This window comes from Nymphalis io, chromosome 24 (assembly GCF_905147045.1).
Source record: "Nymphalis io chromosome 24, ilAglIoxx1.1, whole genome shotgun sequence".
Classification (NCBI taxonomy): domain Eukaryota; kingdom Metazoa; phylum Arthropoda; class Insecta; order Lepidoptera; family Nymphalidae; genus Nymphalis; species Nymphalis io.
In genome coordinates this window covers 9,044,785-9,058,993 of record NC_065911.1, presented here as the reverse complement: position 1 = coordinate 9,058,993, position 14,209 = coordinate 9,044,785, and the positions used below count along the sequence as shown (strand labels likewise).

General features: G+C 34.3%; 1 protein-coding gene across 1 annotated transcript in view; it reads right to left on the bottom strand.

Annotated features, from left to right (window-relative positions):
* LOC126777854 (ATP-binding cassette sub-family D member) overlaps window positions 1–14,209 on the bottom strand; it is a 105,637-nt gene that overhangs the window by 73,076 nt on the left and 18,352 nt on the right. The window contains exon 2 of the mRNA XM_050501090.1: window positions 10,482–10,505. The gene's annotated coding sequence lies outside the window, so the exon portion shown is untranslated. The remainder of the gene's footprint in view (window positions 1–10,481; window positions 10,506–14,209) is intronic.

Sequence of the window (14,209 nt, the reverse complement as noted above, 5' to 3'; positions counted from 1 at the left end):
TTATAGATGATACTGATATTATAAAATGTGATCAATTACAGGACCCTAGCAAATGCTCGCAGGTATTAAATAGGTATTCTAGATTTAACACTAAAACACTATGCGTACTGAGTCAGAATATCCGTAGTATAAATAAAAATCTAGACCGTTTCTTAGTACTCTCATCGTATCTTGATATACAGGTCGATGTGTTTGTTTTAAGTGAATGTTGGACAAACATCAATTACATGCCACCAACAATTGACAGCTATACTATGTTCTACACAAAAAAAAGCTATAATAAAAACGATGGACTGGTAGTATATGTTAGGGATTCAATAAAATGTAGTGTTTATGAACCGGAAACTTTAATTGACTGTAACTGCCTTGTAGTTAATATGGAAGATAAAATATCAATCATTTGTTTGTATAGATCACCAAGTTTTCTAAACCTAACAAATTTTCTAGACTCCATGGATAGGCTCTTACAGTCAATTAAGACTGTAAACATTATACTTACAGAAGATGTTAACATTGATACCCTTAATCTTAATTCTAATGATACTAACGATTATTTGGAATTATTGGCTTCACATGGCCTTATACAGGGCATTAATGTGGCTACACGTACATCATCTAATACTTGTCTCGATCATTTCATGGCAAAATGCCACTTCTCATGGCAAACTATCGTTTTTAAAGAAACAAATTTAACAGATCATTCGCCCATTTTATTTTATTCAAGCATGGTAGATTACAGAGAGTTAGATAATAAACCTCAGATTAAGGTCAATGTTGATTATATAGCTATACGATCCTATCTAAAAGATTGTTCATGGGATGATTATTACCAAAGTCTTGATGTAAACTGGTGTGCTAACTTTCTAATAAATCGAATACAATACACGTTAAAAACATATACGGCTTATAAAAAAGTTGCTAAACGGAAAAAACCCCTCAAGCCCTGGATTACCCTGGGAGTAATTAGGTCATTGCGTAAAAGAGACAGAATACATAAGCAGCTTAAAAAACACAATAGTGATCATTTCAAAACACTATGCATAACTTATCGAAACTGGTGCACTAAAATCGTTAAATCACTTAAACAAGAATACTATCAATTACAGTTGCAAAAAAATACTAAAAATAAAAAAGAAACTTGGCGAATCATCAAAGAAATTGGTAATTTAAATAATCAAACAAAAACATCATCTGATCTGCTTAAAATTAAGGACAACTATACAGACTCGCTTAATGAAGTAAATAACTATTTTACTTCTATAGGATATAACTTAGCAAACAATACACTTAATAAGCTAAATAAAACTGAGACTGAATTAGCAACTAATGTTCAAACTAACAGTGACAATATATCGCAATCAATGTCACTTTTCTTGACGGATGTATATGAAGTTAGTTCAGTAATTTCGAACCTAAAGTCTAGATGTGCAACTGGCTGGGACAATACAACTAATGATTATTTTAAAAAATTAAAAGATATACTTACTGAGCCTATTGTACATCTATGTAATATTAGCTTCACAAATGGCGTTTTCCCTGACTTGTGTAAAAAAGCAATCGTATCTCCTATCTTTTAAACAGGTGCTACCAATGCCCCCTCCAATTATAGACCAATATCATTGCTCTCAACCTTGTCAAAAATCATTGAAAAATTAGTAAACAAGCGTTTAACAAAATATCTAGAGTCAAAAAATCTGCTGGCAAGCAATCAATATGGATTTAGGCCTAAAACTTCTACTGAAGATGCAGTGATGGAATTAACTTCAAAAATAATTAACCATCTTGATATGAGAATGAGGTGTATTGGGGTATTCTTAGACCTACAGAAAGCATTCGACACAGTTTCAGTGCCTATTTTATTGAGTCGCCTTGAAAAGCTAGGTATTCGTGGAGTGGCACTAAATTGGTTCAAAGATTATCTAAATAATCGTAGTCAGATTGTTAGGGTGAATGGAATAACGAGTGATTCTATGTCCTGTAATTACGGTATTCCTCAGGGCAGTACCTTGGGCCCAACGCTATTTCTAACGTATATTAATGATCTTTGTAAAATCAACTTAAATAATGGCGAATTAATAATGTTTGCTGACGACACCGTCCTAATCTTTCATGGATCAACTTGGGAAGATGTCAAAAGAACTGCCGAAAAAGGTTTATCCAAGGTTACTGCATGGCTAGAAAATTCATTATTATCTCTTAATATAAATAAAACGAAATATATATGTTTTTCTATAAACGAACTTGGTAGCCCAAACACACACATTTCCTTGTAATCTTCACCCTGACACTCCACCTAATTGCAACTGCCCCTCTTTAAGCCGCGTTAAAACCATCAAATATCTTGGTATCATGATTGATGAACATTTAAAATGGGATTCTCATATATCTCTTATCTGTAGTCGTATAAGAAAACTAATTTTTGTCTTTAGAAACCTACGCACAGTAGCTAATTTTACCTTACTTATTAGAACATACAAAGCACTGGGAGAATCACTATTAAGTTATTGCATATGTGCTTGGGGAGGTGTTGCACAAGTGCATTTAACTAGACTAGAAAGAGCTCAGAGAGCAGTATTAAAGGTACTTTTGGCACTTCCAATTCGCCACCCAACCACATTATTGTATGATACAACTCAAGTATTGAATGTCCGTAAGCTATTCATATACCAAATAACGCGCAGATTCCATAGCAGTGAAGGTTTAATAACACAGATTAATGATAAAAGACTAAATAAATGTCCTGTTCCATTTTTTAGGACAAGATTTGCCCAAAGATCCTATAATTACCTAGCTCCTAGAATATTTAACATATTGCATGCCAAGCTTAACATTAGGAAATACACAAACAGACAATTAAAGCAATTCATCTTTAAGTACCTTTTGGATTTAAATGACACAAATGTAAACAGTTTATTTACACCTTTAAAATTGAATTAAATGCAACACACATACACACACACAAACACACACACACACACACACACACACACACACACACACACACACACACACACACACACACACACACATACACACACACACACACGTACCAACGCTAGCATAAGCATGGACGTCTTATTTACTTTATTTTATATTTTGTATTATTTCTTACATCCCAGCTTATACATTTATTTTTATTTTTTGTTCATATAAACGGGAGTGGAGGCCTGGTGTCTGGTAGAACAGTTTATCTATTGCAAGTACCAGTCTTCACATTAATTAGCTGTTATGTAAATGTTACATTTTACTTTATAAGCTTTTTGTGAAGAAAATAAATAAATATATTATTATTATTATTATTATTACTGGCTCGACCTGGGAATTGATCAAAGGTCCTCCGGGTTTCATGTCATTTCGAATGCATTTCACTACCGTATCACCAAAAGCACGTAAATGTATTGTACGCCGACATCGCTCAGATCGTGTTGGAATGCCCATCGGATTCTGAGAGTAAGGGAATAGAGAGTGCATCTGTGTTTGTGCGCATTCTTGTTCTATAAAATATAAGATAAAGTAATAACCAACGCTCTATGTTTGAATAATTCACAAGCATAAACTGAACCACTAATTTGACACTAATCATTAATATACTGTTGGAATAGTGGTGTTAGCACCTGCCTACACCCAGAACATCTATCGGAACCAAGATCGATTCCCACCGCGGGCGAAGAACTTTTTCTATCATTATTTCATTTTAACTACAATAAAATTAATTTATAACAAGTAAAATAGTAACATAATGGTTGGAACGTGCGAAGCATGCCAAGCCCACATCAGCGTTACAATGAAACGTATAAAATGCAGTCAGTGCGGTCGCATATATCATTCTGAGTGCGTAAGGTTTAGCGGAGACTCGGTCTCTGCAAGAATTCAATGGAAATGCCCAAAATGTGTAGCGACCGTCCGTAAAGGTGGGGACAAAAGTAACACACCGGTACGAATTGAAAAATCAAGTAAACCCCAGCGCTCAGTCGACACCGATCCCATTGCCATTGCACCAGAGCATGATGTATGTATACGCGGTTCTACCGGATCACGTGAATTTAATCAACCGATTCGAAGGAGTTCTCGACGCTAAGCTTAAAACGATTAAACATGAAATCGTAGAAGAACTAAGGGATACTATCATCACAGAATTAAAAAGTGAAATAATCTCGTTGTCATCGGAATTCTCTCAACTGCAAGCCTCCTACTGTCAACTTCAAACTGAAAATGACAGTCTAAAAAACGAAGTATGTGTGCTCCAAAATCAAATTTCTCTCTGCGAAGATCAGTTATCAGAATTACGTTCTCAATTTGGTAAACAACAACAACAGGCAAGAATTAATAACCTAGAAATTGTAGGACTGCCACAAATGAACAGTGAAAATACAATTGATCTTATGAGGAACATCGCTAAATACGCTGGAGTTGAATTGAACCACGACGACATCGAATTTGCGCACCGAATCCAGCCGCAAAAACCATAGCCGGACGACCAAAATCTATTGTAGTCAAACTAAAAGACAGGTTGTGTAAGGATAAAATACTCTCAGGACTGAAAAGGAAGAAAGGCATTTGCACAAAGGACATAGGTATTGAAGGCGCAGAAAAGAGATTTTTCGTCAATGAACATCTAACCCCTGAAAACAAACAATTACTAAAAACAATTAAAACAGCGGCACGTGAAAAAGCTTACAAGTTTGTTTGGGTTAGGAACTGCAATATTTTTTTAAGGAAAAACGAAGAGTCACCAGCATTAAGTATACGCTCAGAGAAAGACTTAGACAAGATAAAATAAAAATTGATCTTATATTGCCATTATTTTTTTATTCTACTACGGATTTCACTGTATATATTATTAAATTGTTGACGTCTTTATACATGTTCTGGAAATATTCACAATACGCGCACTACATACACATTTATCATTCACCTGAATACTCATATAGCAAATTCCATGCATTTAAACGACGATACACAAACTTAAATAAACAAAATAGTAACTCAGCCATACCAATATCATTCCAATTCTCATACAGTACATTGGTACATTGTTACGGAATCAGTCAAAAACTACATACTATTAAATTTAATAAAATATGTCAGCTTAATATTTTGGTACTTATTACGGATACTATCAGGCGCTAATCCCTTAGAAATATTTTATCAAAACGTACGTGGTTTATGTACTAAAACTAATGAATTTAGACAAAATATTCTTAATCATAACTTCGATTTAATTTTAATTACTGAGTCATGGTTGACAAATGGTATCTTTGACTGTGAAATCTGCGACAGCAGATACGATATCCAAAGATGCGATCGAAATATTGAAACTTCCACAAAAAGAAAGGGTGGTGGTGTACTTCTATGTGCCCTAAAGAAATTACACATCCAACACCACCGTTTGAATGGGCTTGTCATGGAGTCGAATCCCTTTGGGTAACTATACCTAGTGAACATTTGAAAAATCAAGGACATCGAAACATTCATATTGGGTTAATCTACGCGCCTCCAGATGACCTATTATCATCTCGCCTTGAGTCAATAACATCCCGTCTAGCTGAAATCACTTCCAAGCAACCAAATGACTACATCATTCTAGCTGGTGACTTCAACCTACCGAATGTTAAATGGTCAGATAGTGGACCTATAATACAAAAACAAGGACCAGCCAATTTACAAAACGCTACGGAGAATTTTATTGACATATGCAATCTTTCTGATTTGAAACAACATAATACAGTTGTCAACAATAAAGACAGAACCTTGGATCTGATATTTAGCAACATAAATTTTGAAGTTTATCACTGCCCCTGCCCATTCGTCTTAGAGGACCCGTATCATCCATGTATTCAATTCAATCTCGCCAACCTGCAGATTCGTAACTTGCGCAAAAAAACCTGTCATAAAACCTAATTTTTTCAAGGGGGATTATGAAAAAATAAATGAACATCTATCTAGGATTAATTGGTTCGACATATTAAAAGCAGATTCAATGGTCGGAGTTATCGACACGTTTTACGCAATTTTAAGAGACGCTATTAAAAATTTCGTTCCAATAGAAACGAAATTCAAGAATAACTTTCCAGTGTGGTACTCCAAACCATTAATCCATGTAGTAAAAGAAAAGTTACAAAAGCACAAACTATGGAAAGTGGGGAAAAACCCTCGAGACTACGATGAGTTTGCTATATTAAGAACGAGACAAAAACATCTCCAGAGTAGATGCTATGCTGCATACACTCAACGTATGCAAACCTTCATACTCAAGGACCCTAAACAACTTTTTTCATTTACTAAATCATTGAGAAGCAACGAAAACGAATACCCTACAAAACTTACTCTAGGAGATACTATATACACAGATGAACCTTCGATGTGTAGAGAATTCAGTGAGTATTTCGAGAGTGTTTTTATAAAATCTGCTAAGAATTACGACGTAACAAATCAGCCTAGAATATCTCAGAATGGATCCATTAGCAAAATCATTATCGAAGAAAAAGAAGTTTACAATTTGCTCAAAACGCTTAGGACTGATAAAGGGCCAGGTAGTGATGGCATTCCACCATTCTTTCTATCCAAGTGTGCTAAAAACCTAGCTAAACCACTTTCAATTATTTTTAACCTTTCTGTTAATGTGTTTTGTACTTTTCCCGACGTATGGAAAGAAGCTCTTATAGTACCAATCCACAAAAGTGGTTTTAAAACAAAAATTGAAAATTACCGACCGATTTCTATCCTGAACGCAATAAGCAAGCTGTTCGAAAAAGTGGTTTACAGACAAATATGCCCCATTATTACAAGGTCCATTCCCTACGAACAACACGGTTTTATGAAGAATCGCTCAACGGTCTTCAATTTGGCCATCTTCACAGACTTTATACTGCAAAGTATGGATGAAGGATGCCAAGTAGATGTCATCTACACAGATTTCGAAAAAGCGTTCGACCGCGTAGATCACGTGATATTACTTCATAAACTTAATACTCTTGGGATAAACGGAAACCTGCTTCGATGGTTGACATCTTATATAAAAAATCGTATGCAGGCAGTAGTAACAGGCAGTGCAAGAAGTGATTTTGTATTCATATCATCAGGGGTCCCTCAAGGATCCATTTTGGGGCCTCTTCTATATAATGCGTATCTTTTTGACATCGGCAATTGTTTCAAACATTCACACTATTTGATGTTCGCTGACGATAAAAAAGTCTACTTTAAAATAAGATCATTCGAGGATTGCCTTAAATTACAAGATGATTTAAATGCCCTGACAAAATACTACGCGAAAAATAGAATTACAGTAAACGTTAAGAAATGTCATTATATAACTCTGACTCGTAAAAAAACAAAAATTAATTTCGACTATAAAATCAATGACGCGACGATTGCTAAAAAATCCACCGTTACAGATCTAGGCATTAAAATTGACACTAAAGTTTCAATGATTGAACACATTGACGCAGTAACAAATAGGGCGTATAAACAACTTGGTTTTATTAAGCGAGCAACGCAATCATTTTATAATATTGAATGCATAAAAATACTCTACTTTGCATACGTTCGAAGTATCTTGGAATATGCAAGTAGTATATGGTCACCTCTATATAAAAATCATATTCAGAGACTCGAATCTATACAATATAAATTTCTCAAATACTTAGCGCACAAAGATTTTAAAAAAATTGACAGCTATGAAGAAGACAGTATTTATTATAAACTAGATTCGCTAGAGCAAAGAGGAAATCAAAAGGATATGCTGCTACTACAAGCAATTTTAACTGGTATGATGGATTGCCCCAGTTTGGTGTCAGCATTCTCTCTAAATGCCTCCTCATTTAGATCGCGTAACCCCCACCTACTAGTTGTTCCAAAATGTAACACAAATTATGCAAAAAGCTCTATAAGTGTACGTCTAGCACGAACATAAAACAAATTATTTTCTCATTTAGACCTGTTTCACTTATCCAAAAAACAATTGAGGAAACAAATAACACTATCTTACCGCCAAAAATAAACACGCACACACACACACCCACACGCACACACACACAATCACACACACACACACACACACAATCACACACACACACACACACAAACACATACACACAGAAACACACACACACGCATGCACAAACTCACATACAAATACCCATACACTTGTGAATATTCTCTTGTCACAAACGTCAACAATTTTCTTTAGACCTACTTTCTTTTTGTTATCCACTTTGTTAAATATATTATATTAAACACTTTATATTGTAATCTTTGTGGCCATAGTCTTCATGAAATTTAAAAAACTGTACAAATATAATCTGTATACGCTGTTGATTACAAATAAATAAATATTATCTCATGTGTAATCCTTGCGATTGTTCGACGAGGCCGAAATACGGTCAGGAAGTTTCATCATCAACGGAAGCCAACACAATTAATCATCGATGACATCGTAAAGTATTATAGTAACAGTTATAATTGACGTTTATTTTTGTTGGCAATAAAAAAACTGTTTTGAGTAATTTTCATATTGTAACGTCATTCCACATGCCACGCTACATAAAGCCAAGCCAACCCATGCCATGCCAATACAAACAGAACTTAATACCCGATCACCTCTTTTCGGAACGTCATTCGTTTTTTTATAAAAACAAACGTCAGAATGTGTCCATGGCAACGAAAAGCTAACAGTTGTTAAAAGTAAAAAAAAAGTATTAAGAAAAATAAAATTCGATTATTCATAAATTGCTATCATTATTACCTCCCGTTTCAATATATAAATTGGTTTATCGTTTTAAAGCATTATAGCACTTGATTAAACTAAATACTACTTTACTAATGAAAGTGTATTAAAGTAAGTTTCAGAATAAATACAAAATAGTTTTTATAATTTAGAAGTCATTGTTACGAGTTTTCGCCTGCAACTTCGCCCGTGTGTTAAGGTTCAATCTTGCTTCATACGAAATTTTATCAAAATTGATTTCGTAGTTTAGCCATAAAAGCGTAACAACCAGACAGAACGGTTCGTTATTTCACATCAGTTACGAGCTGTTACAATCTAAACCTTATATACACGCAACTTCCAAGCTAACGAAATGTTTTATACAGGGACGCTTTAACACACTAACTTACTTGAGGTAATATATCGATTAATGTCAATTAACAACATGAAGTTATAAAAAAGGTTGTTATGGATGAACGAATTTTACCTCTTTATTACTTGATATTACTTGAACAATTTTGACCTTTTACTATTGACTATATTTACATTTGAAATGGAAACATTACAAGGTTGAATTGGTATAGTAGTATAATATCATGGTGGGAGGAGTAGCAATAAACGAACCTTAGATTAACATTTACTGGTGATAGAGCTTTGTGCAAGCTCGTCTGGGTAGGTACCACCCACTCATCAGCAGTACTTGATATTGTTGTGTTCCGGTTTGGAGGGTGAGTGAGCCAGTGTTTAATTACAAGCACAAGGGACATAATATCTTAGTTCCCAAGGTTGATGGCGCATTGGTGATGTAAGCGATATTTAATATTTCTTACAATGCCAATGTCTATGGGTATTGGTGACTACTAACCATCAGGTGGCCCATATGCTCGTCCGCCTTCCTATTCTATAAAAAAAATCATACTATAATAATAGCTCTGCTAATACATAACTACTTTAACTTGCACAGTTCCAATAACAACTTCACTGACTTTCAAAATGAAAACTAGACTATATAGATCTCGCCCATGGCATGTCAATTCATGGGCAAAGTGTTTTATTTGCTCTCCCTGCTATGTTAATCGACTTTACTAATTTTTGATCAGTATTGGACGAAATATCGTACTCATAACTACTTTATACTATATATTACCCCGTTTTCAATCATTTATTTAATTCCATGATGTTTATTTAGATGATATACACTTATTATAACAAAATACTCTTGCCATCGTAGATGTTCACCGTACGTAGGTGACTATGACCCCTATGACCCCGTCTCTTATTGGGGAAACAATGTTAAGGGCCGGACGTCAAGTGTTAAAATATTCATCATCGTCAGCCCGTGTTCGTACAAAGCTTCTAGGACACACCGTTGAGCCCTTTTTAATAGATATTATTATATCTTGTAATATGAATGTTCTTGTTTATATTTCGTGTATTCGGAAATGACTCCCTCTTTTTGCCTCAAATTTTGTATTTAGATAAGGTTTTGCTTTTGAGTTTATCTACATAGGTGTCTTTTCCAAAAAGTTAATGTAATTAGTTATTATTAGAGCCAAGCAAGGCTGGTCCAAGTACTTATACTTTATTGACTATTTATATTTTCTCTTATATTTTCCAACTAATCATTCAATCAATGTTTACAAAATTCTTTTATAAAATGAAAACTGTAAGTGCGTGTGCTTTTCCCCAGAAGGTAAAACCGTAGCTTAGCCATGCATAGGTATATACTTAATAGGTGATGAGCAAACTTTGTACATTAGTCTTATGTTTTACTCACCTATTATATCAAGACGTCGGTTACCTGCAAAAGAAATAGTTTTATTATTCACAATAAATTAAATACAACATTAAGATTTCGAACATAATATCGGTCATATCTAGCGTTCGTTAATATCGTTACTGCCACATAAGGCTATATGAACACATATGTCGCATAACCGACAACCGTTGGAGTAGACGTGTTCTGGAGTGGAGACCACGCCTTGGCAAACATAGCGTAGGACGCCCTCCGGGTAGGTGGAGTGAAGATATTCGCAAAATGGCTGGCAGCGGATGGATATTGAGAGCCTAAGGCCTATGTCCAGCAGTGGACGACGAAGGGTTGATGATGAACAGACATCATAGGGTGCGAAAATTTATAATAAGTAATAGCTTATACATATACTTTATATATAAATCTAATCTAGATTTTAATGGATACAGTAGTATATCCATTAACACCTCTTACAAAATTTAATGTAACGCAAATAACGATAGTCGATAGATTAATATATATAGCATATAAATTACTCGCAAATCAAAACTTAAAATCCACATATAATCAAATAAAAAAATACAATTCTATTATTGTATATTAAATATAATATTGTTAAAATAGATATAAAAAAACATCCCACTGAGTTTCTTTCGTCGGTTCTTCTCAGGTCTGAGGTGTTTATTGTCGGCCGGAGATTATGACAATTAATGAGTTAGTGTAACGCTTCTATATTCAATAAAGATTTTTCACATTAACTTTGACTTTAATATAACATGAAAGCAAAATTACAAGTATTAATATCAATCATTTTTCAAGTCAGAATAGTTCTCTTACAGAGAAAGGCGCTTAAATTCGTAATGTTGCAACGTCATATTACCAACGATTTTTAAGCCTTGGGTTTGAGTTATTTCACAAGTCAATTTCATGTGTCACGTCACGCGATGCGTGCTTGTTTACTAGAAGTTGACCTATAATCAAACGCCTGTCAATGATATGATAGTTAAAATTTTACTGTCATAAAAATATATTACGATTTAAACATCATATATTTTAAAAAAGATTTTTCTTTATTGTAATATTTACATTATAAATAAATTTAGTCAATAAATGAAGTATATTATTTTATAAATACCCATATCAATTCTACAGTACGATATAATTAGTATATAAGCAAAATTAATGCAATAAGCTAAACAAAAAAATATCCGCAAGTACTTGATGTACTTCTCTCTAAGACAACCGTCAAAAAATTATCAATTACATACACTATTCCCTAGACCATATATAAATACATTGAAATACGTATAGCCTTTGATTAAGAAACAAAAACACTTAGTTAAAAAACTTTCTAAACTCGGTTCAATTAATATCTAAACTTAAGATCTTATTATACGACAGGCACGTTTTACGCCTGAATGCCTTCAAAACTGCTAAGGAAGTTTCACCTAGATTAGCCGTAGGTAATGCTTTAAGCCCTAAACTACTACATTTTGCAAGATCTGTTGAAATTACCCGCTTGTCAAGGCTTTGGGGCATGGAGAATGAACGTTAATGTTACAACTTTATCGTTACATACACACATATAAAAGTGTTGAAATTTAACGCTAAGCTTAAACGAGTACTACTAAGACGATCCTATTTTCCACAAACTTATTTAAATAAACGCGCGAAAAACGCATTGTTCGACGCAATAGCACAGCGCGGGCGAATAGTAAAGCTATTCTGTAAAAAAAAAAACTTAAAACTCACCGCTGAAAAAGGTCGTAAGAAGTCGGAAAACGATTTGCGACAATAAGTTTATTTGCAACTCCTAGCTGGTTAAGAATTTTACAGATAAAACGTAGGCCATACATTACATGTTAAATTGTAAGCTTAATAATTCCAACGCTGTTGAGTTAAGACCTTTTGGCGTGGAAACTCCGCGTGTATTTACAATATTTGTAAAAAAAATACTGTTATATTTTCAACCGATTGTTTTTCTGTCAATACAAATAAACACTGTCTAAAGGTCCTATCTCAAGGGCATTTCGAATAGACAATAATATAAATGAACAAAGGCAATATGACATTGACTTTGAAAATCATGTATACAATATTATTGCATATAAATAATATTCATACTTGTTGCGGTTTTAAGATCGAGTGCTTAGTTAGCTATACAATCAACACGAAAATTGGCAAGAGGCCAGTCCGTTAGACCACTCAGCTTGAGACGCCGGGGTGACCAAAACAAACTTTTTGATACATAAATAAAGCTGACCTCAATTTTAATTGAGTTTATGTATATATTTTTAAAAGAATAAACTTGCCGTAAATCACACACAGGCGTCCTATGTATTTATTTTTTGCACTTCACTTTACTCCTAATTCTAAAAAACAAAACATTAGATACGTGAAAAAGGTATATAATAAATTATTCGAATGTACGAAGTTGCATTAGTTGCAACAGGCGGCCTTATTGCTAAAGCGACAATCTCTTCCAGGCAACCTTTGGGCGATAAGCAAGTGGAAAAAACATTATGGCCGCACATATTTTACAATTGATAGAATAAATGTACATGTATAGCGTAAAATAACAAACTAATAAAATCACTACATATTATAAAACAAAGCCCCCCGTCATGTGTGTCCGTCTGTCTGTATGAAAGCGATAAGCTCAAAAACAACCGAACCTATGTTTTACGGTTTTCACCAATGGACAAAGGAATTCATTACGAAGGTTCATTTTAGGTGTACAATTACTTAAGGTTTTTTGAAAATTGGTTGAAATATGACGACGATTGTTGAATCTTCCGAAAAAGTCAGACGACTCGGAGCTTTACGGGCGTGCGCCGCGTAAACCCTTAAATATATATCATGCATTCCGATAATGTATGTAATTCCTTATTCTATTCGTGCGTAGCCTAGTATAGTGTAACTGGTAGAGTTATTAATATTTATGTATGTATTGTTTTTTATATTTTTAAACAATATACATACAAATGTCGTAACTTCACATCTCTTCAAGCAATACTAAAATCATTTATTGAACGGCTTGCTGCAGAGTGGCGCACTTAAAATATTTGCACAGTGTAAATGTTTGTTAAACAATGCACTGATGTAAATATTCTTTGAATATTTGTTTTATAAACTCTATAGCATAGTTGTTGGGCGAATTTAATATTAATTAAAGATATGAAGATGACGACTGTAATTAAAAGCGAACAGAGAATTAAGCAGGTAATAAGGTAAATAAAACGAAAAGTTCTTTCTTTTAAATTAAATCAATCACGTGAAACTCAGCTTGTCTGAATTTGAACCCTTTAAAAATATCTACATATCCTATCGAGTGATGCATGAGGATACAGGTCATGCATTGAATTGTGCAACCTTTTAAAATATAGATAACACAAAGGCAATTAACACAACAGTTAAACTATAGTGTCCCAATGTGGGCTCAGAATATACAAACCGTTTCAAAATTCAGCGCGAAATAACACGTCGGTGTTAGTGTGTCAGAAACGTTTGCTTAAGCCTGAGTTCTTCACACTTCCCCCTTCCTTCTTAAGTCCACGCGGGCTGGTTCTCGATGTCACCGCCTAACTGTGACATCAATTCCATCGCGAACAAAGAAATTTGGCAACTCCTTTCTTTGTCGCACTTCCAAAAAATGGAATTCCTTACCAGCTCACGTATTCCCCTCCTCTTACAACCCGGGTTCCTTCAAACGAGGCGTGAAGAGGCATCTTGCGGGCCGGCAAGGCGAAGGC